The following is a 26,250-nucleotide window of genomic DNA, read 5'->3' as shown; positions in this document are numbered from 1 at the left end:
CTCCTGTACTTAGCCCAGTGATGTCTGATTTGAAGACTTCAAGAGATGGAGAATCTACCATGTCTCATACTGATGAATTGGTACCAACTGAGAAAACAGGATCACACTGCAGATCTTTGTGGTTTCATATTCCATAATAGATCCCCGGTTCCAGGATTACCTCCAGAAATGTCAGACAGAGGCTAACAGGTGTACCCATAATAAACCAATGCCACCCTCTAGCAAGCTTAACTGGAATGAGTGAAATGCAGTGGTAGAAACAGTGTAGGCTGGAATGTGTGATCAATTCATCAATGCCTTCAAAGAGGTTAACTCTATCCAGCATAAACCAGCTGTAGATGCAGAAGAGAAAGCATGGTATTATGGAGACATCTTGCAGCAGACCTTATTCCCTGGAATACCTAATTCCTCCGCCTCGTCTTTCTGACATTGCTTCTTAATTCCAGATACAGCTGCCCTTGCCTTTGTCCTCCAGGAGATCTCATATAGGGGCCCATCAAAATGGTGATGGGCTCAGTGTTTCAGGGCAGATTACACTTGTTCTTCGGATCTGCTAGGATCCACTCTTCTGATGGGTTCCACTTGTGTGGATTGGCAGCATCCAGAGCAGATGTATTTCAGGAAACATAAATAAGCGCTCCCCGATAGGATAACAGTTACAATGATCATAACAGTGGCACTGAACGCCGGTGACACAGTGTCCTCCAAAACTGAGTGGAGTCCTCCAGTTGCCGAGAAGGGAGGCAGCTCCGTGTGCTGTTCTAAATGGGACAAAGCAGAAGCAAGTTAGACAACTTCTTTGGAGTCATATTGCAAACTGCAATATTGAGCTAAGTCTGATTAAAAGATAGTAAAACCCTCCCTCCCACCCCCCTTCATTTGTCTCCACCTTTTGTCTCTCCTCGCATGTTTAAATTGTAAGCTCTTTGGGTAAGGAACAATCTCAATTATAAATGTACAAGACTTTTCTCTAATTGAAACCTGCCATGGTTGGCCATGGGCTCCCAGAACCAGAGTCTGCAGTCAAGAGTCAGTGGGGCCAGCACCCCAGAGGCATCTGAGGTAGGGATCAAACTGGAGATCAGAACTACAAGTCAGGAACCTGAATCAGGATACTATGGGGTAAGAGGCAGGAGATGGACAGGAACCAGATGACACAGGGAAGAAGCCCTGTTATTCAGAGAGCTTCCGTCCTGCTGCTGCTTAAGTAGGGCCAGCGGGCCAATCAGCAGCTCTAGGATGCCATCAATCAGGATTCAGGGTGGAGCTCTACAGTAGGCTGAGCATCATGCATCCCAGATAAGATATTGTCAGCAGGATGCCAGATGGAGAATTGAAGCGTGCCTGCTCTTATGGGTCTGAGAATCAAAACGTATGAGTTATGACAGGATCTACAGATTCTACTTCAATACAAAGAAATAACAATACTCAGTGGGAGCCAGGAGTGGTAGAATCTGGCCCTGCCATTCATTTGCACTGAGAAAGGCAAAGTTTTCAAAAAGTATTGTCCAATGAAGCTGCAATTAAGAAGCTCCAACAAAAGCTAATTGTGCCCTTGTCAAGATTCATTTAGGGTTCCTTTATTTTTAATACAGCTTTCCAGCATCCTTACTAGTAACTGGTTATCTGGTCATTTTTCACCTAACCCATCTGTTTGCTTATACACCTTGTAGACTGCAGAAATCTATGCACAGCATGGCTGTGGTGATTGTGAATGCAATAATTCTAGTAGCCCTGTCATTCTGATAAGCTGCTGGTGCACAAAAACCCCTTTTTCATTGGAATAAATGATATGCGAATATACTGCTGATCCTTATCAAACAGATGCAGAAAGTATACCAGGCCATTCTCCCAGTACAGAGAGAACACGGATGATTGTTCAAGTTTGCTGTTTCTCTGTAATATTTACTTTTCTTATTAAGCTATTCTGCCTCAAATTTTAATGTAGCCATTGTGTATTCCAATTTTTCATAGTACAGGCTATGGTATTCATTGCCAGGGAACGGAAATGCTCAGGAAGAAATGGGGTCAAAGTATAATACCTGCAGGGAAGAGAGTGAGAGAGGGGGGTAGGAAGATCAGAACTTTGAGGTCAACTGTAGCTGGACCTTGCTCCAGCCTGGGTTCTTAGGCTGCTGGGTCAAAATGTCATTTCCAGATCTGGGTAGTGGGGTCTGATGTTGACTGAAGTTTGTAAATTGTCCTCTTATTTCATAAGATGTCTCTTCCTTCTGGGAGAAGACTTCTTGAAGATCCTGGATCTAGCATTTTAATGATACTGATGGAGAGGATTTTCTACAGGAGAGAAACTGTACCCTGGACTTATAATGTGGGCCCTCATTGCCAGAATGTAACATTTTACTCTCTCTCTCTCTGCCCACATAAAGTACAAGACAGTGGAGCGTCCAAATAGCCTGACAGCTCCAAGGGGGAATTCAGCTTGGAGACACATGCACCTTATTCTGATGGCTTGAAGGTATGTTGAGCAGCCCTGTGCTACAACATGTGTGTATTTCCAGACTTTGTGGGCAAGTGAAAAGCCCCACTGTTTGCATGAGAACCAACATCAGAATTCAGACCCGGGGCCTTAAAGCTCTTGCAAGCAGTAACAAAGTACACTCAATTCAGACCCAGCTACTAGAGGAAAAGTCACTGTGATGCTGCAGATGCCTTGAAGAGAAGCAATCAGTGGCTCTGTTTAAGCTCTGAGTCACTGATTGAATTAACAGATGCTCCCTCTTGGGTATAGAAAATGTTGGTGGGCCCCAAGAAATAACCTTAAATAATCAGCAATGGCAGAAAGCAGTGTCCAAAATTCACTGGACTAGATAACTGTGCTCTTTTTAGAAGCCAGACTGGGGGAGAGAAAAAAATAATTGTATACTCCAAGATACAACAGGCTTTGTGTCTGCACTCATTTAATGTACCAGACAAGCCATTTGCTAATGATCTTTGAAAATGGGACAAGAACATGTGGATTCTTTGTCTGTAATTGTATAGATCAGAAACACAGTTCAACACAGCTTCTTAGATCAGTCAATTTTGTTAGTTCAAAATGCCATTGGTTCAATGATTTCAAAAGCGTTTATGTTGATCAAGGTAATCAGGAGGAAAAGGAAAAACAAGGAAGGTCAGCACTGGTAGATGCAAGCATCCAGTACAGGGAATTTTGCCTGATATTTATTGAAGGTGGTGTCTCACTTTCAAATATAATAATTTCAGTTTGAGAAAATTAATTTTTACCCCACAGTGTCTGTTGCCACTTTTGGCTCAAGAGGTTAGCCAATATTTGGATAGGCTGGATTGTTTCCATTAGGAAGAGAAAATAGGGTACAAATCAGGTATTTCTTTGGTGTAATCCTGCTTATTTACAAAGAATGTACACGGAGTCCTGTTTTTTCTGAACACAGTGGAAGCACAATAGCCAGTTTCCTTGTCAGAAAGCCAGGTTTGGCTTTCTAGCTAATATTGTGCCTGTAAGAATTGCTGTCTCATCTACCTCCCAAAGCCATGCTCACTATGGCTTTTCTTGTGCAGTGCTGCTTTCTGCTTGTTTTCACCTTTCTCACACTGCTTGCTAAAATAATCCCTTAGCCCATGGCTACGTCTACACTGGCCCCTTCTCCGGAAGAGGCATGCTAATTTGGAACTTTGGAATAGGGAAATCCGTGGGGGATTTAAATATCCCCCACGGGATTTAAATAAACATGGCCGCCGCTTTTTTTCCGGCTTGGGGAAAAGCCGGAAAAGAGCGTCTAGACTGGCGCGATCCTCCGGAATAAAGTAGGAATAAGAGATCCTCCGGAATAGGGCTTTATTCTGGAGGATCGCGCCAGTCTGGACACTCTTTTCCGGCTTTTACCCAAGCCGGAAAAAAAGCGGCGGCCATGTTTATTTAAATCCCGCGGGGGATATTTAAATCCCCCGCGGATTTCCCTATTCCAAAGTTCGCAATTAGCATGCCTCTTCCGAAGAAGGGGCCAGTCTAGACATAGCCTTGACTGTTTTTACCTCCAGTGGGCTTTGGCTCAGGCACCTAAAGTCAGTGGGAGTCTCCACTGATTTTAATAGACACTGGATCCAGTCACCAGCACATTAATACCAGGCAGGAGAGTATCTGCCAACTGGAGAATTAAGAGATGGGGTAAAAGCTAACGGGCTTCACTGCCTCAAGAAAAAATGAACCGATATAAATACTGGATAAATGAGAAGGAGAAATATGATAGATCTACAAAGACTGCCTCTGAGTGGTATAAGCATTAGGGAAGTCTAGACGTAATTCTCCGGAAAATAAAGCCTTTCAAGTAGGAATAAGAGATCCTCCGGAAAAGGCTTTGTTTTCCGGAGAAAAACGTCTAGACTGGCGCTTTTCTCCGGCTTATCTCCAAGCCGGAAAAAAGCGGCAGCCATGTTAATGCAAATACCGTGGGGGATATTTAAATCCCCCGCGGATTTGCCTATTCCAAAGTGCTACATTAGCATCCCTTTTCCGGAAGGGATGCCAGTGTAGACACAGCCCCACAGTATTCTTGCCAGTAAGTTAAAAACATATGGGTTGGATGAATGGACTATAAAGTGGATAGAAAGATGGCTAGATTGTCAGGCTCAACAGGAAGTAATCCATGGTTTGATGTCTGGTTGGCATCTGGGATCAAGCCGAGTGCCCTGGGGATTGGTCCCGGGGCCAGTTTTGTTCAATCTCTTCATTAATGTTCTGGATGATGGAATGGTTTGCACCCCCAGCAAGTGCATGGAGGACAAAAAGATGGTGAAAAAGGTATATATCCTGGAGGGTAGGGATAGGGTCCAGAGTGACCTACACAACTAGGAGGATTGCGCAGCAAAAATTATTAGGGGGCTGAAACACATGACTTATGAGGCGAGGCTGAGAGAACTGGGCTTATTTAGTCTGCAGGGATATGTCTACACTACCAGGTTATTTTTAAATAATAACTCCCAAAATAACTATTTCAAAATAAGTTTATTCCTCTTCACATGCAGGAGTTATTATTTCGAAATAACCGGCTTATTAGTGTGGATGCTTGTCTTGCTATTTCGAAATAAGGGGAGTAATTTCCAAATAACTCCTCAGTGTAGACATGCCCCAGAAAAGAAAAGTGAGGGGGGGATTTGATATCAACCTTCAGCTACCTGAAAAGAAGCTCCAGAGAGGATGGAGTCAGGCTATCAGTGGCGGCAGATGACAGAACAAGGAACAATGATGTCAAGTTGCAGTGGGAGAGGTGTAAGGTGGATATGAGGAAAAACTATTTTATTAGGAAGATGGTGAAGCACTGGAATGGGTTGCTTAGGGAGGTGGTAGAATTTCCATCATTAGTGGTTTTCAAGTCCCAGCTTGACAAAGCCCTGGCTGGGATGATTTAGTTGGGGTAGGACCTGCTTTGAGTAGGTGGTTGAACTAGATGACCTCCAGGGGTCCCTTCCTTCCCTGTGTGGCCTTAGTCAAGTTCCTTCCTGTTTGCTTTCATATATATATATATATATATAATTGGCTAATAAACAAGGTGCCAGCAGTTGGCACTTAAGCATGGCCCTCCCTGCTCTACTAGGTCCCAACCCAGGGCACAGTAACACAATAATTTAAAATATGTGGCCTAGGGAGTGAGCACTTCTATAGCTGCTCCCTGGGCATCTTCCTACACCAGCTTCCATTCCCCTACTGGTGCCACTGGTTTGTTTCCAAGTTCCCCCTGGAGTCCCCTCTGACTGTGGTTTGTAGGGTCTTCCTCTCTCAGTTGGGGCTCTTTGCTACCATCCTCCTCAGCTAAAGGGCCTGTGTTGGCTTGATGGTGGGGCCTGGGCCCAGTCAGATAGGCAAGAGCCTGCACCACACAACTGCTCTCCTGCTCAGTCAGCCTACACTGTGCTGACCTGCTCCCTTTTCAGATCAGTATCCACTGTGAACATGACCAGCTGGGGTGGCTGAGTGTGATTTCTGGGCCCAGACCTGCTCCTTAAGATACAAGAGCCAGAGATTGTGGGAATGATGGTGGAGGATGAAAGCAGGTCGCTGCATCATTGCTATGTCCACTCCCCAGCATGGGTAGGAAGAGGGGCAGGTTCCTAGGTCAACACATGTTCTTTCCCACACACCCCAGGTGGTCACAGTAGCTCAGTTTCAATTCTCCTCCCCCTGCCCCCATGGATGAAAGGGGGATGAAGAAAAGCCCATGGCTCATCACATTAAACCAGAAGTGCAGACAGGCACTAAGTCTACACCATGTAGACAGGGGCATTATCAAAAATCTTTTTGACTCGTTTGAGACTGTGCACACAGACTCTCCATCCTGACCTTACATCAGAGCCACAGTACAAAAGAGCCACTGCACCCTTTGGTTCTGTCTTGTCAACTGGAATTGTCTACTCAGTACAATAACAATCAGTCAATGTTTTACGTTAGTAGCAAAGACACTAAAGAGAATGAAAAATGAATGTCTGAAAGAAAAAGAGAACTTGGACATGAGTGCTTTTTAACTTCAGAATTATTAGCTTATGAAACACTACAGATATTGATTTTTATTTTCCTTTGCTTTCGAGATAAAAGCAACACAAAAGAGCTGCCTACAGCTTTCAAATATTTCCTCAGAACTAAATTCAGCATTTGAAACCTGACTGCTCAGATGAAGCCAGAGATGTGAACCAGGATAGCTCTGCATTTTTGGGATACTGAAAAAAGAAAGGATTCTGAGGCATGGACAGGTTTTGATCGGAGAAACCTTGCCTTAGAATAAGTCCAATTAGTACTAAGGATTCTGATTGTTGCAAGATTTTTAAGTATTAATAATAACATCTTAAATTCAATCCTTTATTTAGCAAGTCGTTTATGCCCTGCATGCCTGGGAGTAATCCTGTGCTAGTCACAGATCATTTATTTTTAATAAAATAATATTCATTATAATTAATTATTAATTATTTAAGCACCAAAAATGTATTCTCACCTGTTAGGTCCTTTCCAGTTCAGACTTCTAGAACTCTAGATGGTGAGATTCCTAACCCTCGGCACATGCTATGACACACTACTCTGTTACCTGAGTGTTGCACTAATTACAATTTGTTGCTGGTTATTATCATTATTATTACAGCAGAGCCCAGAGACCAAGGTTCTCTCTAAGCTGCGTGGCAGCACAGCCTGCAGCTACTTAATGAGCCCTGCCCAGGGGTTCAGAGCTGCCTGTCTGGGAGAGGGGCATTTTTCCCTCAGCTACAGCCCAGCTATGAGCTGTGCTATCACGCAGCTTAGAGGGAACCTTGCCAGAGACCGCAGTGAGGATTGTGGCCCCATTGTGTCAGGTGCTGTACAGATACAGGGTGAAATCCTGGCCCTAGTGAAGTTAATGACACAATTCTCATTGTCTTTGACGAAGCTAGGATTTCACCATCGGCCTCAACCCCGAATAACTCACTCAGCTATTCCAGTTTTTTTTTTTTTTTTTTTGCCCAGAGACTGCTAAACTTCAACAGATGAACTAGTGGACCCTCAACCAGGGTTACCTCCTGGGGTAAAACCCAAGCCCCACTGCACAGAACTGAAGATTGAGCTGAAATCTTGATACCAGGGGCCAAAGTCTGGTCCTTGATGGACCCCTGCAGGGCCACTGGCCCCCAGTTGAGAACCTACTAGACAGCCTGGCAAACCAGATATTGCCTAGTGATCTCAGAGAAAACAGAGTTTCTGTGTTTCTCGCTTCACTAAGCATGACTATGTATTACCATAAACTTCCTTGCCATCAGAAGGAAGGTTGAAATTTGAAATTTAAAATTAATAGATGCCTCCTCACCAGCAAGATTTGCAGTTCATAGGGAAGACAGTTAGGAAACGAGCCTTGCAATGTATAAAAATGCATCCTTCCTCCAGGCCCCTCTCTCTCAATATATATATATACACACACACACACACACAATCCCTGAGAGGCAGATAGAAGAGGATTTTGTACCAGAGCACACTAATGCTATTCAGGTTGCCCATAGCCCTGAGCAACTTAGCTTTATTAATGAGATTAAGAGTTTCTGTGTTGTGATCATTTGAGGTTATTACAGTGTTGGCACTGGGTACTTGTACAATTGCCTAATAGTTGTCCAAACAAGTTCTAGCAGAGTTACATCTTGGGGCACTGAGAGAGACAAACACTATTAGTGATGGCATTAGGGTTTCTGATATACAAACTGAATTCAAAATCCTTTGAATGTTGAATGCTCCTGGATTCAGAGTGAATTTTTTAGCAATGACTTGGAGGAGTGATTTTTGTTACAAGAAGTGATACCTGCAGGAATGATGAAACTACGGGTGTTATGTCACATCTCTTTGGGGTCAGAAGTAGTTCTGTTTCATGCATTTCTTATCAGAAACTCTCTACTCCACAGGCTTAGCAAACTTCCTAATCAGAGACACAGTGGAAACATCAGAGAACAGACATTCCCTAGGGATACTCTCAAGGTAAGGCTAGTAATGTGAAATAAAACTTTGTACCTGTGCTACCAATAACACGGCTGACAAAAAATCTCAGAAGGGTAGCTGCATTAGTATGTAACTTTAAAAATGAGTAGTTCTGTGGCACCTTAGACACTAACCAAAACAGATAGAATCATGAGCATTTGCGGACAAACCGCACTTCATCAGATTTGTCCGTGAAAGTTCATGATTCTGCTTTTGGCTAACAAAATAAATTAAAAAGACTAGATTTTTGAGTACTCTTCAAAAGTCGGGGAAGACCAGAGAGATTCCAGAGGACTGAAAAAGGGCAAATATAGTACCCATATATATTAAGGGGAATATGGACAACCTGGGTAATTGTAGATCAGAGAACTTAACTTCAATACCCAGAAATATAATTTAGCAAATAATTAATTTTCAAGTACCTAGAAGATAATAAGTAATAGGTTACAGTCAGTATGGATTTGTCAAGAAATCTTGTTAAACCAACTAGATAGCTTTTGCTGAGAGAGTAATAAGCCTTCTGGATAGGACAGAACAGATAGATGTGGTGTATCTCCACTTTAGAAAGATTTTAGATTCCATCACACATGATCCTCATATAAACAAACTACGGAAATACATCCTAGATGGAGCTACTATAAGATGGGTGCCTAACTGGTTGGAAAACAATTCTATTCATAGAGAGTAGAGTAGCCACCAGTGGTTCAAATCAAGCTGGATGGGCATATTGAGTTGTTCCCATGGGGATCAGTCCTGGGTCCAGTTCTGTTCAGTATCTTCATAAGTGATTTAGATAATAGCATAGAGAGTACACTTGTAAAGTTTGTGGATACCAAACTGAGAAGGATTGCAAGTGCTTTGGAGGGGAGGATTACAATTCAAAATAATCTGGACAAACTTGGAAAAATGGCTGAAGGATATAGGATGAAACTCAATAAGGCTAAATACAAAGTACTGCATTTAGGAAGGAACAATCAGTTGCATATGTACAAAATGGGAAATGACTGCCCAGGAAGGATTACTATGGAAAGGGATCCAGGAGTTATAGGGGGGGTCACAAGCTAAACATGAGTCAACAATGTAACACCATTGCAAAAAAAGCAAATATAACTCTGGGATTTATTAGCAGGGGTGTTATAAGCAAGACATGAGAAGAAATTCATCCACTCTACTTTATGCTAATACAGCCACATTTCAGAAAAAAAATGTGGACAAGTTGGAGAAAGTCCAGAGGAGAGTCACAGAAGTCATTAACAGTCTAGAAAACATGACTTATGAGGAAAGATTAGAAAAATGGGTTTATTTAGTCTGAAGAACAGAAGACTAAGGGGGAATATGATAACAGTCTTCAAGTATCTAAAAGGTTGTTACAAGGAGGAAGGAGCAAAATTATTCCCCTTAACCTCTGAGAACAGGACAAGAAGCAATGGGCTTAAATTTCAGCAAGAGAAGGTTAAGTTGGACATTAGGAAAAATTTCCTGTCAGGGTGGCGGAGCACTGGAATACATTGCCTAGGGAGGTTGTAGAATCTCCATCATTGGCTGAGGTCAGGGGACCCAGAAAGCCAAGCCGGGGCAAGGACCAGGCTAGAAGGGAAGGTTGAGAATTGATAGACCTGTTCTACCTTGGGGAAGTGACACAGCCCATCAGGAAGACTGAATCACTGAGATGGAACAGAAGAGAAACTGAGGTCTCCAAACTGGGAAATATATGTAGGGACCCAAAGCCCTGGGGATGAGCCAGATGCCAGTCACACCAAAAGGCAATTGCTTCAAGTGTGGGCGGGAGGGGCATTTTAGGCAGGAGTGCCTCTTTGTTGACTGCAGGCATGTACAGCAGGCAATAATGCCTGGAAATAGAGCCCAGCCAAAATGCTGCTGTCAATATGAGTCAATAGTGCTTGAGTGAGAGATGTACGGATGAGCTTGGTGCAGTCTTCTGACATGGCAGGGGCCCTGATTTACCTCCAGTGAATATGTAATCCTACATATTTGCAGCTATCATGGCAAATGCAGGCTCAAGCCACCTCTGATAGCCAACCAACCTGAGAAAGTGCTGCACTTGTTTCTTGGTTGCAGAGGCTGGAATACTGGTCAGTGCCTGGACTTTGTCCACAAGGGGGTGTAGTCATAGTGTACCCAAGGTAGGTCACTTTTCTGTGCTCCAAGTGGCAATTCGCTGAGTTTACCATAGGCTCTGCCTTCTCAAGGAGATGAACAACCATGGGAATATGTTGCATGTGGTCCTCCTAGTTGCTTCTGTAGATGACTATGTCATCAGTGTGGGCCCCATACTGGTCACTGGGTTGCAGCACCTGGTTTGTTAGTCACTGAAAGGTCACTGCCACTCTGTGTAGGCTGAAGGAGCATCATCACAAATTGACAGAGACATCAGGAAGGCTGTCTCCTCTCAGGACATCCTTGTCTGGGGCATTACTGGTAACCTTTCATAATATTCATGAACCCCTGAGTCTAATGGCTGGTCTACCCAGGACATAGGGTAGACATCAAAACAGGATATAATATTGACCTTTCTTAAGTCTATGCAGAACTAGGTTGTGCCATTAGCTTTTGGCACAGATACAATGGCTCTCCTTCATTCAGGACTCCTTGACAACACATATGGTCAGCATAGTTTGGAGTTCCTCATGGACCCATTGCCCACATCTTCCTTGGCAACTCACACAGCCCCTGCATTAAAAGGGTGTCACAAGGAGGAGGGAGAAAAATTGTCCTTCCTGGCCTCTGAGGATAGAACAAGGAGCAATGGGCTTAAACTGCAGTAAGAGAGGTGTAGGTTCGACATTAGGAAGAAGTTCCTAACTGTCAGAGTGGTTAAACACTGGAATAAATTGCCCAGGGAGGTTGTGGAATCTCCATCTCTGGAGATATTTAAGAGTAGGTTAGATAAATGTCTATCAGGGATGGTCTAGACAGTACTGGGTCCTGCCATTAGGACAGGGGACTGGACTCGATGACCTCTCAAGGTCTCTTCCAGTCCTAGTATTCTATGATTTTATGATTAGTTTAGATGAGACCCCACAAATTCATCAATATTTCTTTGGTGTACAGATCCTCACAAAGTTCTCAAATTCATCCATTGTGGCATGCATGGTTGTCAAGAATAGCAGCATAGCCTTGGGGTACTGTGTGGCACCGTCGACTGTCACTAAAATATGACAGTATGATCTCATGTTCTTCTAAGGGGACACATTAGATCCATCCCTATTCATTGAAAGGGTATGCTCACCACTGGGAGAAGAATTAGGGGGGTCTCTGACATCCCTTTGGGCTTTCCAGATAGCATTTGGAGCATGAGGCACAGAAGTCACAGACCTCTTTATGCAGAAGAACCTGAGGTCTGTGACTTCTGTGCCTCATGCTCCAAATGCTATCTGGAAAGCCCAAAGGGATGTCAGAGACACCCCTAATTCTTTTCCCTTCCCAAATGTCCTGTGCATAGCATTGACTGGGCTATGTGGAGAGCCAGTAGCTGATTCTCTACCTCCTGGGTTCAGAGGTCTCTGACTACCCAGTAGAATTGCTCATTCCAGAGCTTAAGTGGAATCACTGGGGTTCATCCTCCTCCCCACTGAGAATGGTTACCTATTCCCAGGCCCAACTCAGTTTCTGACCCTCTTTCTGTTCCCATACAAAGTCCCCATCTTTGGGTAACCAGCAGAGGCTCAGTTCTCCAGGCAACCTTGAACTAATATATAGCCCATTTTTCCTTGGCATTCCTGGCCGACTTAAGGGTCCCTCACCTGAGCCTTCTGCCTTATCCCATGAGCCTCCTTCTTTTTAGCTCTGGATTGGTCTCACCCAGGGCACCTTTGTTCTGCTGCTATAGAAGTTCTCCATACCATTGCCAGTCCTGCCCTAATATCACTGCGCAGACCAGAATGGCCACTAAGCCAACTGAGAAAGTCACCATGTGGCCTCACACTTACAGTTTCTCTTTTATCACCAGGAAGGTGCAGTGCCTGGAGACATGTGACAGAGCCTTCTGGACTCTGAAGGACCAGCTGACCCTGCCAATTTGGTTTCAGCCTGACTTATCATAGGTGTTCATCCTCAGATGGATAAGAAAGAAAGAAAGAAAGAAAGAAAGAAAGAAAGAAAGAAAGAAAGAAAGAAAGAAAGAAAGAAAGAAAGAAAGAAAGAAAGAAAGAAAGAAAGAAAGAAGCCATAATGTACACAGGGAAGACCATAACCACCCCCAGCTGGAAGGAGAAAGGAAGATTGAATATGGGTAGGTTTGTGAGTAGGCTTGTCCAATGTTGGCATATTTCTTTGAGAACTTTTATTGTATTGATTTGACTCTGTGCACAGAGTATGTGTATGTTTTTATTTTCTACAAAGCTAAAACCATGTCAGATTAAATGACAAATGAAATGGCCATCAGTTTTCATGTAAATGCATATGAAGTTTTGACAATGAGGGTTGTTATACTGACCTATACATACAGCTCTCAGGCCCTAGGTACCTCCCCATCAAAAAACATTAATGAATTGACAGAAATTCAGAGAAAAACAACAGTTAATAAAGGCGTAAAGGCAATGAGTTATGTGGAAAGATTTATGAAAAAATATGTATTGTTTAGTATAATTATTAAATATAACCACCATGCAAGAATGTGAAGGATTTAAATACCAAGAAAGGAGAGGAATTGTTCAAGATGTCCCATGAGAGATGTGACTGTGAGTAACAGGATGAAATTAAGTGCAGGAACATTTAGGCTGAATTACAGGAAAAAATTACTAATGCTGACCTGGGGTAGACTGTGTGATAGCCTCACGAGGGAAGCAGTAGAAATCCCAACCTTTTTGATCCTTGAAAACAAGCTATACATAACTCTGGACAATACATTGTTGGGAACAATTCTGCATTGGTCTGTATGGGATGTAGTGGATGACCTAATGGTGATTCTTACCAGGTCTCTCTCATATGACTGTCACTTTCATGGCACATCCTAATGCAAAAAGGCTCCTTCTTGGGATTTCAATGGGAGTTAAGTGCTTAGGCCCAGAGCTACACAGGGCTTTTTGTGATCATGGTGGAATGTCTGTCCTCACCTGGTATTCAGGTTAGGCATGACATTGGCTGCCAGAGGTTGGCTTGTGCACATCAAGGGGACTTTTACAATAAAAATGTAGGTGACAAGGGATTGTAAGCGCCTGAGTCAGACGGCAGCTGAGTAGAATGTTTGAACATTTCAATGTGCCTGCATTTTGGATGAGGTGTTAAAAGTGGGAATTAGGTACTTAAATCCTTTTATAAATCTGCGTTTTAAGAGCTTTTGAAAACCTCCTCACATCTTTAGGTGCATAAATGCATTTGACAATCTCAAAAAACTTTGATGATACAGAAAGAAGCAAACAACTTGATTGCTCAGGTACGTTGTAAAACAGGCATAAAAAGTAAAACCAGCTGGTGCCAGAAAGAGAGACAGAGAGAGAGAGAGAGGATAGATTTCTTCTAGTTGTAGTGCATAAAACAGATGTCCTGTTGCACAGAACAGGAATACAAAACTGCAGATGCAACTCTGGAGCTTGTGACAGGCTATAAAACTCAAGTTAACAGGTTGCTTCAAACAGAAAGGATGATCTCCCATTTTCTATATTAGAGGCAGGTAATAATGATGAAAAGATTACAGATTTGTATTCAGGCAGTATATCCTACTGGATTAGGTGTGCCTTGCAAGGTCTGTTTTCATGGACTCTATGGGTGAGTGTGGTTGTAAATGACTAGGAGACAGAAGTAGTTGTGTGACAGATGTTTTGTTTTAGTGGGATCCTTCTAAAAATTATACTAACCTTTGTACTCAACATGTTTAGGGGGAAACTGACCAGCGGAGAACTTGGGGAAGCTGGGGGCAGAGCAGATGGGGTGATGCCGGGTTGGACCCGCAGCATTGCCCTCTCCCATGCTGCGCAATTCCCTGCAGACCTCCTACCCCCGACTCCTCATAGCCCCCCTTCCAGTACTCCTGCATATCTGATAATCCGGCACCCCCTGGGTCCTAAAGGTGCCGTGTTATCGGAAGTTTACTGTACTAAGAAAAGGGGAAGCTACAGAATCAAGAGCAGAGCCACCTTAGCCTCAAATCCCCCAATGCTCTGTCAGTCCAGAGCCCTGTTGTGATCCTACCTCCCTCTGAGCAGCTCCACTCCCTTTGCCCAGGTGAACTCATTTCCATGTTTGCCAAAAGGCTCAAAGGCCCCCTTTCCCACATGCATAATCTCCTTTCTGAAAAGCCCACCTGCCTTTGTACCAGCAGCTGCTTCCCAGCAGCAGGGAAATTTAAAACAGTCTTTTTTTCAGCCCTTAGACAATTTGCATTTTTTGGGCTGTCCCTTCACCTCAAATCCTTTTCAACCTAGCTCTGTTCCTACGTCAGCTTCATCACTCAGACTACCTTCTGGTGGTGGCAGAGCACTGCCTCAGGCACACTAGGAATAGGGCTTATAAAGTCTGATGATACGTAAGTACATAAATACTTTTTAAAATCTGGTCCTTAAGCACTTAGAAACCTAAATCTCATTGGAAGTCAGTGAAGGTCCTAGGAGTCTGTCTGTATCACTCTTTAAATTGAACTTAGTTACCTAAATCACTTAGGCACTTTAGAAAATTTTTGTCTCTAAATTGCCATAGCCAGCTTTTAAAGTCTCAACCCATCTATAATTTAACATTCTCCTTAACAGAGTTCATAAATCACATAAATTAAACACGCTCACAAGAGCCCCTCGGCACATTTCAAAGTGATACAATTCAGTTTAAAAACTTCTTATTTATAAATTAATCTCCACTGTTCAGTTTACTTTTTAATAAATTGGGGGAAATATTTTAAGGCTGTTCCTTTCAAATTTTATGAATTCAATCCTTTTTCTCTGCCTACTCTTGTATTGGCAACTTTTCGGGCTATTAAAAGTTGAAATTAGTTCCCAGAGGACAGAGGGAAAAAAACTACAAGTTGTTTGTCAAGAAAAAGCCTTCACTGTTATAAGGTCTCTATACAGCTTCATACTGGATCTTATTGCAGGAAGTGGTACATATGGCATTTATATCTATTAATGAGTGAAGTAATGGAAATAACTCTGCCCCTGCGGCAGCAGAGGACACAACTCACCCAAAGTGCTTTCTTAGGTTTTGATAAACATCTCAACTCTAGCCAAAGAAAGAGCATAAAGAAAGATCAAGGAGCAGTCCACAGCTGGTGTAAAATCCATTGATTTCAGTGGAACTACCCCAGCTGATTCCAACTCTGAATATGAGCCTAATTTTGTAGGCTGGTTGGTCTTTTTCATATTCTAAAAAAAAATATGGAAACTATTTTTTCCCTTCTCTTCTTCTCTAGCTGCTACCACTTTGTCTTTATTTTTTCAACTTCATTTTCTGGTTAGCCTCATGTATAACTTAATCAATTATCCCCTTCCTTTCAAAACATACAAACACACACACACACTTTTCTTTGCTTCCTAGTGAACATATCCATGACAAAGAGTGTACTTTTATGCTGAGTTTGAATGACTGTGTCATGAACAATATAATGAAGAAAATACATAACTATGAACATTTAATGCTTCCATGATTTTATGAAAACTTTCATCTCTGCTTTTATGTTTCCAAAACGTATAATTTTTTTCTGACTCTGCGGCCAAGGAAATATTAAATAATGCTCTGAGCTGGTGCAGCGGCAGCTGTTGTAATTCTCACAGAAATAGCAGTACGTAAGTCAGTCTTGAAAAACAAAGTGGAATCTTTATAGGGTAAGGGTCTGCATACTAATAGACATGAACCAACCATCCCTGTACCAAGTGAGAGTGTCAGACTTGCAAAAACTCTTGGGCTATTCAGAAATGGACGTATTGTCTTGAAAGACGGGGACAGCTGTGGGCAACAGAGATGTCAGCAGGTCACAAGGATGTGTGTGAGACAGGCAAGCTATGGGAGTTGTTAAGCACTTCTTGGCACTGGAAAAAAGGATATTATGGCTTAAACAAAGACTGTCATAATGCTAAGGCACCGATGGATTAAACGTTTTGTAACAAGGGGGTTAAAAAGCTTGGGAACAACATCTAAAATGCACAAACTAGAAGTAATGAGATAACTCCTGCCCCAAATCTTATCCCAGTAGTAAAATGAGAGTAAAAGGGCCTTGCCCCACAAGAATTATGCAGGCCTTGAGGGTGTAGAACCCACACCCAGGCACTCACGGAACTGGGACTCCAAGCCTGTGAGGCAATACAGTGGGCACAGTTAAATAGCCCAAAAACCAAAGGGACAGATAAAGGAAGGATGGCCCAGCTGTTCAGGCACTAACTTAGGACCCAGAATGTGATTTCAAGCCCTGTTCCATCACCAAGTTCTATGTGACTTTAGGCAAGTAATCAACCTCGGAGCCCCATCTGCAAAATGGGGATAACAATACCTCACAGGGGTGTTGTCAGAGAGGTGGGTTCAGCACACCTCAGGCCTGGAGGAAATCGACACCTATGGCCCAAACCCTGCAAGCTCAACTCAGCTGGCATGAGCAAGCCACAAGTTTTCATTTGCAGAGTACACATACCCTTAGGCATTGCAATGCTGCGTCCTGCCACCAAGTGGGATTTGAGTAGGTTCCAGGCTCCCTACACAATGCATGAGGAGGAATTGGGCATCTTAAAAGAGGACGAGCAGAAGCCAGGACACTAAGCAGGAACTCTCTAGGATAGCCAATGGGAAATACCTAGGAGGGAGTGGGCCTAGTCCCCACTATTCAAAGGCAGGGATGCAGCTCTCTTCACTCAGGACTCACTGCTGGCATTAGGGCGGATCTAGTTTAATTCACCTCCCAGGGGAAGCTCCCAAACAACTGACCTATAAGGCATTCCAGGGGCTCTCTCAAATTCTTCCACATGGTATAAATAAACCAGGGGTAAGGAACCTCAGGCCCGGGGGCCAGATGTAGCCCTCAGCTTGCTTGGATCTGGCCCCCAAGACTCACCCTCCCCGCCCACCCCACCCCCAGCATTGGAGAGCCTGCAGTGGCATTCCAGCCCCACACTGTCTCACCACGGGGCTGGGCTCCCCTAGGTTCTGGTATGTGAGGGAAATGTGAAGAGTGTCCTTCTCAGTCGGGAGCCACATCAGGGAGGTGGGAGGGCTCAGGGCAGTGGGTTGGGTGCAGAAGTCAGAGCAGAAGGCTGGGAGGGTTGGTGACTCAGAGAAGGGGGTGGCAGGTGCTGGAATGAGGGCAAGGAGTGGAGAGCTGAAGGCTCAGAGTTCAATGTATGTGTGTGGGTTTAGGGTAGGGGGTGGGGATGCAGGAGTGAGAGCTGAGGGTGGGGATCTAAGGTATAGGGTTTGTTGGGGGGGCTCAGGGCACAGGTGCAGGACTCAGGGTAGGAAGCTAGGAGGGTATGGGGAGCTTACTGGGGCTGCCCATGACAGTAAGGGTGGTGCTGCTTGGCTCCTGCCAGGGAGAGGGGAGCAGGGCTGTGCTCCCTGGCTGGCAGCTCTTCCCAGAAGGCTAAGACTGTGCTCCCCTGACAGCAACTCCTCCCTGAGGGCTGAGAGTCAGGAAAGGGCCTCTCTGGTCTGCAGCCTATCTGGCAGGGGCCAGGCTCCAGTGCCCCAACTCAAGGCTTACAGCCTGTGGAGGGTGAACAAGGCTCTGGGGGCCAGCTCCAGCCTGAAACAGCCCCCCTCACATCCCCAGCTTACATGCTCTCTGCAGGAAAGGGGTAGGTCTGGGGACTGTCCCCAGCTTGCAGCACCCCTAAAGGCTTTCCATGGGGGGGGGGGGGTCAAGGCTCTGTGGGCTGCAGCAGCCAACTGGGCCAGGGCTCCGGGGGAGGGGCAAGAGGGTCTTGGGTAGGGGGACAAGAGAGAGAGAGAGAGAGAGAGAGAGGCACTATTTTTTCAGATTGCCGTGTGTATATACTTACATTATTTTCCAGCTAGCCTGGCTGAGTTGCTGTAATGACTTATAATGAGAGTCCCTAGCTAACTGGACTCAAAAAAAGTTCCACTTTTCAGGCATCTGGACTCTAAATATTTAATTTCTCTTATTAGACTAGAGTTATCCACCTGTCTGCATTATCATACATTTCCTAGAATATAAATGAGAATATCTCAGACTGTTAGAGCTACATTTGATAATCATCAGGCTATTTCCTTCCAATATTCCCCTAAGCTATGTGAGGTAAGAAGGAACACTGAGACCAGCTTCATTCTTCTTAGCCAAAGCCATCTTGTACCTTCTGCTTCCATGAGTAATGGGAAGTAAAGGGAGAGAATGGGCTTCAAAACTAATGGAAAAACATCATTCCCTCTTGCTCACCTTTATCTTGTGGAAGCTCATCTGTGGGGGAGCTTTTGAAATTTGGGGATGAGGCAGATCAGAGACAAGAAGAGGTGGAACAAACAGACATCCATGGAGGTGGTTTTGTTCCCCCATCAGACCTGTGGAAATCTTATGGGAAAGTTAATGCTGAACCTATATAGGCATTGCTTTAACCATTTTTTTTCTTTCTATGTGCAGGATCCCCTTACTCCATTTACAGAGTATCCAGAAACTGGTCAGGAAGCCCCTGTCAGTACCTGAAGAGGACAGAGAGGCCATGGTGGCCAGTGTGAAGACACAGGATCTGTGCACAAGTATCCCCTCTATGAATGCCAGTGGATTTACATGGATCTTGGAGCTGCCAATGGAAAAATGTATGGACAACTCATGAGAAGGATCTCACAAAGTTCCCTTTCCCTTCTGATGTGATAGGCATGCATAGGAACCCTGGATCTTGAAAGGTGTGTTGTGGAGGATGTTGACCATACTAGCAGTGGAGAAATGTCTACAGGTTTTGCATCTGTTCGGCTATCAGGATCTTTTGCATTTTTGAGTTTGTGTGTCCTGGTCTGAGGGAAGTTTGCTTTGGATGATGAACTTGAAGAGGTTGGGGAGTTGTTTGAAGGCCAGAAGAGGAAGTTATGGAAATCTTTATTTTAGGATGTGGTCCACATTGACTATGGGTTGTAATTGTGTAATGATACCTTATATGGGTTCCAGTGTGGGATGGTAGTTGACAATTAGACAATTAGAGGTGTGTGGTCAGAGGAGGGTTTATTTCTGTATCAAAGCAGGTTCTTTCAAGGTAGTTGGATGGTCCATTCTATGATGCAATTTACTTCTCTGGTGGAATGTAAAGTTTGATGAAGGTGGTTTTGTGTTAAGATGTATATATCCTAGACTTTCTCCTTGGAGCATATTCTGTGATATCTGAGTGCCTAGCTCTAGATAACAGATTTATTGGTGTACTTGGAGTAGTTACTGGTTCTGTGAAGATAAGTGTGGTGACCTGGCAGTTTCTTGTATAGAGACCATCATCCTTAGGGTTCCATTGCTGAGAATTCCAGAGAAAGTTTAATGATGGGGTGGTGGTTAGGAATGCAATGCTGTTGAAGCAATGTCAGTCCCAGGATATTAGAGAGAAAAGTTGGATGAGGCAATATGTTTTAGTGAACTGTGATGACTATGTGAATGAGGCCAACCAACAAACTCTGACACCATTTATTCTCAAGAACTCAAAGAAGACCCCCCCCCCACACACACACACACACAATTTCCAGGTCTTTAAGAGCAGCTTCACATCTTTCCCCAAACAACTTCAAGAAGCCATGAATGCACCCCACAGACCATTTACATGCTTCCCAAGATACACAAAGAAGATCCATCAGATCTGGCAATGGCATGCTTACTGAAGGACTATCAGGATTCTTAGAAACTATGCTCAAGCCACTCCCCATCCAAAGAGTCAGCTTCTTCCAGAACACAACACATTTCCTCCATAAATTCTGTAACCTTGACAACTTCCCTCTGACCATCCTTTCCAGTCCATGGATTTTCACTTTCATACCAGCATGCCCAACAATGATAGTATAGCTGTCCACCTCAAATATTTACAAGACAATGAACAACCCTCAGAGAGCCATCCCAAACTCATCACCAGACTCGTTCATTTAATCCTCACCCATAACAATTTTACATTTACAACACTTTACCCGATCATGGCAATAGCCATGGATTCTAAGATGACTCAACAACAAGCCAACATTTTCATGGGTCACTTTGAAGAAGAACTTTTTGAAAATAGTACCATGAAACCAATGATGTACCTGAGATACATCAATGATACTTTTATCATCTGGACAGATGAGTTACATTGCCCTGTTGATTTCCACTACAACTTCAACAACCACCTAAGGGATGTACAATCCCGTTTAATCAGCCCCCGCTGGTTAACCAGTTAACCATTCACATCCCTAAGGGGAACACACTAACCAGTTCAGCTAATCAGTGAAAATAATCAGTGCCTCTCAAAGGTCTACTAAAACTGACTTCAGTTACGATACTATTGCCTTATACTGATGTGACTTCAGAATCACACTAATTCCTCGCAGTTAAAATCTAAACTGAGGAAAATAAAGTTGAAGTCAATTTTCAAAAATGCCTGAAGTCATGGCAAAGTGACTTAGGAACCTTTTTTGAAACATTTACCCTTTGTCTTTTTCCTGCTACAGGCAGCTCTCATTCTGTAAGCTGTAGAGCTGATCAGAAATGGAGTTGCTGTCCCATAGAAAATTCTGACCTTTTGAAATATGTTTTCTTCTTTCTGAAATGAAGACAATAGCTGAAATTTCCTGCAGAACAAAAATTCTGAAATAATTTGGCTTAGAACCATCAAAAAGTTTTGTTTCAGTAATGCCCAATTGTTTTCAGATAAGAAATAAAATATAATAAAATAAACCATTTGTTTGACTTTTTCCTGTTGAAAGTTCTGAGGAAATTGACGAGTTCTCTGGACACATTTCAATTTTGACAACATTTCATTTTCTGACACAAAAGGGCTACACCAAAAGAATTTCGATCAGCTCTAAGAAACCGTCAGGAAGCTGCCTCCAACCAAAGCACAGCAGCCTCATCTCTCTCCCCTTCTCATTTCTGCAGCTAGACATTAATTTAAAAACAGGGAGTGGGGGAACAGTCTTTCTCCCCTGGAAGTCGCAGAGATTTATCTCTGACTTCAGTGTGGATCACCAGCATGACTCAGGCTGGAATTCCTGAATTAGGATTATTAAACATAAACCGTTTCTGTCATTCCGCACAAATGCCCTCCCCCAACACAAACACATATGCACGTTTTTAAAATCCCGAACAACCAATGTCACTCTCCCCCATGTTAATTTTAACGTTGCAGCTCTGAAGTTGCAGTACACAAAAGCAGAATTCATCTCCTGCATGGGGCTAGGGCAGAGATATCCAGACCTGTGGAAACACGATGAGGAGACTTGTGACATCTTAAAGACTAGCAGATTTATTTGGGCATAAGTTTGGGAGGGTAAAACCCATTCCTTCAGATGCATGAAGTGGAAACCACAGAGGAAGGGATATCTCTATCTTTAAATATCTGTATCAGGCCTGTGGGCCAGGAGTCAAATCAGCAAATAACCTCACCCCGAAGAGCCACAGCAGTGTGAATTCATTGTTTCATGTATTATTTCTTATCTAGCAGGCTCCGAGCAAAATGACTCCCCGCGTATGACTGTTTCGCACAGTCCAAGCATTCTGTTGGCTAATCACTTGACCAGGCTAATAACTCGCTCACACTCTTCTAATGGCATATGCTGCAAAAAGCTGCCAGGAGCCTCCGTCAAGAACCACTTGCAACTCGGGAGCCTCGCGGGGAGCGTGGCTGGAAGCGATCCGCTTCCTAGGAGCCGTTCAGACCCCGGTGGCCCGGCTGGAGTCCGCCTGCTAGCAGGACTGGCTGCCACCGTCGCACCTCCAGTCCCTGCTGGCTGTGGGGCTGCCGCAGCCCGGCCTCGCCCTCCCTGCCCCCGGCTGCCGCCGCCCGGTGTCTCTTTGCGGCCGGGGCAGGCTGCTCCGCTCGTCCCGGCCGGCAGGGGACAGCGCTGGGTCCTTTCCCCACGAGGCAGGCAGCTCGCCGGGTCTCCGCCCGTGCCTGCTGCCAGCCCTACCCCCGCTGCAGGGGGTTTCCAACCTCCCCCCTCCCCCAGGTCCTCTGGGGTCCCGGGCCAGCCAGCGCCTCGCTGGGAGAAGCGCTGCCCTGCGACTCCGCCAGCGGCCAGCCGGGCGGCACATGGCCTGCAGCTCCGCGTGGCTGCGGGCCGGGCGCGCCCCGGAGCCGGCTCCTGCTCTGCCCCGTCGGCCCCACTCACCCGTCGGGCTCGGGGCGGCCAGCAGCAGCAGCAGCCACGGAGCCGCTTCCCCTCCCAGCCCAGGCGGCATCTCCGGGCTCGGGCGCTGCGCGGCTGCGGCTGCAGGAACCCGAGTGCAGAGGCAGAGCGAGCCCTGCCGCGGGAGCCTTGCCGGTGGCCGCCGGGTGCGAGGGGCTGGAGGGGAGGGGTGAGCCCGCCGGGGGGGGGGGGGCAGGCTGCCCTGCTGGGGCACCGGGATGGGGGGCTGCGATGGGCTGGTGTTTGCTGGCCCCCGCCAGGGTGCGCCCAGAGGTGCCCACGCACCTGGGGAGGCGAAGGGAGCCAAGGGGACCCCTCCCATCTGTCCCCCTCTGCCCCTTTCTCCCTCCCGCAGTGCTGCACCGAGTGAAACCCTCCTGTTCCCTAGTTACTGGCCTGGGGAGGTGGGCAGAGCTGGTATCCAGGCAGGGGCGGGGGGGGGGGGGGATGAAGGGCTGCCTCTGCTCCCCTGCTGGGTGGGAGGGTGGGGGTGTGCAGGGGGCATGGCCAGGGGAGATGGAGAACTGAGCCCCTGAAATCTGTGCCTGGGTAACGTTGGTGATAGGCAGTGCCAAGGACATGGGCTGGGTCCCGGTGGCAGTAAGCTCTGCACACAGCAGCCTACACCCCCCAGGGCAGGACAGTCACCCGCTCTGCCTGTGCATTCAGTGACCAGCAGTGGGCATTACCCAGCCATAGGAACAGCCAGCACAGGAGAGCAGAGATCTGCTCCCTGGAACATGCAAGAGCAGAGAGGTAATTCTGTGCAGCAGGTAAAGGAGCCAGTGAGGAGAGGTCACCTGGCACTGAGGCTCAATGGGCAGGAGTTGGTAGGAAAGGATCAGCCCTGGGGAAATGTGAATGCAAATGTCTAAACAGTGGGGCTCTACACCTTTCCCACATTGCCACCCAGCAGCACCCTCTCACCCAGCTGAGACCCTGCCCATGTCATGTTCTGGACAGAGCAGGGAAGCTGTGACTTCTGACACTGGTTTACAATCCCCATGCAGGGTGTCAAGCTGTCCTGCAGTGACTCCAGTGTGAGCAGCAACCTCAGAGCAGGCTGTCAAGAATCAGGGTATGAAGCCCAAGTTGGCTGTGAGTTCTATACTTAGATTTTGCCAACTAGGTATCAAGTGTGAACGCCTCAGACACCTCCACAACCTTAACCTGGAGTCATTGCCAATCCCTTTGGGTACTCCGCTCTATTTGCCTTTGTGATAGATGGTCTTTCACATCAAAAAATCACAATATTCAGGTTACTCCCAGTTCCAAAGGATTGCTTACTTATCCCAGGTCATAGCTCTCACACCAAAGACCAAGCTTGTAGCCAGTCCTGTAAGAAACTATCTAAATATGTATTATATAGGAAAAGGAAACCGAGTTATTTACAAAGAAACTGTAAGAAACTATATAAACGTGTGTTATATAGGAAAAGGAAATAGAGTTATTTACAAAGTTAAAACAGGTGAACATACACAAATGAGTTATCGTCTTGTATTTCAAAAGGCAAAAACAAACTCTTTTTGTCCCTTACAGCTAATTTGAGCCAGATAGCAGGGGGATCCATTGCTTATGTCTTATGCACCCTTTGTATTAGGTCAGTACTCCCAAAACAAGGGTCTGTAGTAGCAAAGGGGAAGGTTAGAAGGAAGAGATCATAATTTAGTAATGCTAGAACTTACAATGACACATAAATGGGGGCTGCAGGCATTGGTTTTCACAAGATGGGTCAGATTCCTTTTCTCAATGCTTCTTGAAATAAAGAGAGAAAGGTAAATTACCACACTTCCCAACATCACTCCTAGGCAGTACTGTTCTGATTGTGCAAAAACCACGTGAGAGCCCTTCTGGCCCTTGAGAGTTTTCCCTAAGACACTCATTCACCTAGATCAGTGGTCTCCAACCTTTTTACACCCAAGATCACTTTTTAAATGACAGACCAAGCCAAGATCTACTGCCCCGCCCCTTCCTTGAAGCCCCACCCCTTCCTTGAAGCCCCACCCCTTCCTTGAAGCCCCACCTTCTCTATTCTCCCCCTCTCCATCACTTGCTATCCCCAATCCTTATACTGCTGCTTTTTTTAAAAATTCTTCTGTAGGAAGAGGTTTTTCTAACATTTGGCCTGTCTAGACTGGACCAAATGTCAGAAAAAAAACCTTCTTTTGCAAGCCATCTTATTCCTTGTGGAAAGAGGAATATAGGGGTGATCAAAAGATCCTGTTTGCTCTTCCACTAAAAAAGCGGACGAACAAACGCAACCCTGGATGCAGAAGAGTTTTTCTGGGATATCTCCAGAATCCTGAAAAACTCCTGCAGTCTAGCTGGACCCTTGCTGTGTTGAGACAGGATGTGTAGGCTCTGGGGTGGGAATGAGGGATTTGGGTGTGGGAAGGGGTGAGAGGTGCAAGCTCTGGGAGGAAATCTGGATGCAGGAGGAGGTGGAGAAGGGGACACTGGCTCGGGGAGGGGGCTCCAGGCTGGGCAGTGTTGGGATACTAAGCAAGGGTATTATGGGGTATAACAGCTGGAGCTAGACGCAGCCTCCCTGGGCTGAGCGCAGGGCAGCCGGGCTGGAGGGAAGAGAAGTGGCTGCCCGGCCAGCGAGCCATGACACTCAGCCAGGGTGCACCAAATTCCACGTGGGAAGGCGCAGAGGAGAAGCCACCGATCAGCTGAAGCATGGGGAAGCCTCTTTCAGCTGAAAGCCTCAGTCAGCTGGCTGGAGTGTTTCAGCCCTCCCGACCTCCCAGCTCCCACCATTCCTCGCAGCTACTCACCTGTGTTGTTGCTCGGTGAGTAGCTGCTCCTCAAATGAGGAAATCTAATGTAAATGTACTGCGCAGGCACGCAGTTCAGAGAGGGCTCAAGAGCTACTCTTAGAGCCCCTGAGATCTACTGGTAGCTCACGATCTACTGGTTGGTGACTACGGACCTAGATCAAGAACAGAATACACTCCAGTCTAGACCTTCAAACATAACCTTCAGCACCCTGGTCAGCACTCACCCCATTACATTCCCATAGTCGTATGCTATGCAACATGTATACTTGGGCACTCCCTGATGTGATCACATAGAAATAAGGCAGGAAACTAGCATTTCACTATCATATTGCATCATACGTATTTCTGGAGAATGGTTGAGCTTAGGTAAGGATCTGACTTGTAATTTATCACAACAGTGGCTGGGTATATGTCCTCTGTAAAGGAATTGGAGATGCCATTAGAGGGAAAGGAATTCATGGACTAAAATGTAATATAAATACAAATACAAATAAATACATGGTCAAACCCCTGTCTTTAAAGAAAGGGTGATGAGTGGTCTTGGAGGTCCATTTGCCAGTCTGGTCTACAGCTTGTGTGTTGGGGAGGATTCTTCATCTTGCTGATCGTCTGATGACATAGCCTGAGGATAAAATTCCTCTACCATAGCCAGTAACTGATTCATATAGAGTAGTTCCAGGGTTCCCTGTGTGATGCTGGCAAACCAGCTGGCAGCTCATGTCAAGGTTTCCACTGAATGCTGAAATACATAGCTAGAATTGGTCTGGATCACCTGTG

General features: G+C 45.3%; 1 long non-coding RNA gene across 1 annotated transcript; it reads left to right on the top strand.

The window, feature by feature from the left end:
* Nucleotides 1-863: 863 nt before the first annotated feature.
* On the top strand, nucleotides 864-22,679 carry LOC106731651 (uncharacterized). The gene is made up of 4 exons (XR_012900772.2): nucleotides 864-2,476; nucleotides 8,383-8,455; nucleotides 12,426-12,707; nucleotides 19,003-22,679. It is a non-coding gene; the product is annotated as an uncharacterized LOC106731651 (long non-coding RNA).
* The last annotated feature ends 3,571 nt before the right edge of the window (nucleotides 22,680-26,250 follow it).

Source organism: Pelodiscus sinensis, chromosome 1, assembly GCF_052426305.1.
Source record: "Pelodiscus sinensis isolate ZL-2025 chromosome 1, ASM5242630v1, whole genome shotgun sequence".
In the NCBI taxonomy this organism is placed as follows: Eukaryota; Metazoa; Chordata; order Testudines; family Trionychidae; genus Pelodiscus; species Pelodiscus sinensis.
This window is presented reverse-complemented; position numbering and strand designations above follow the sequence as displayed.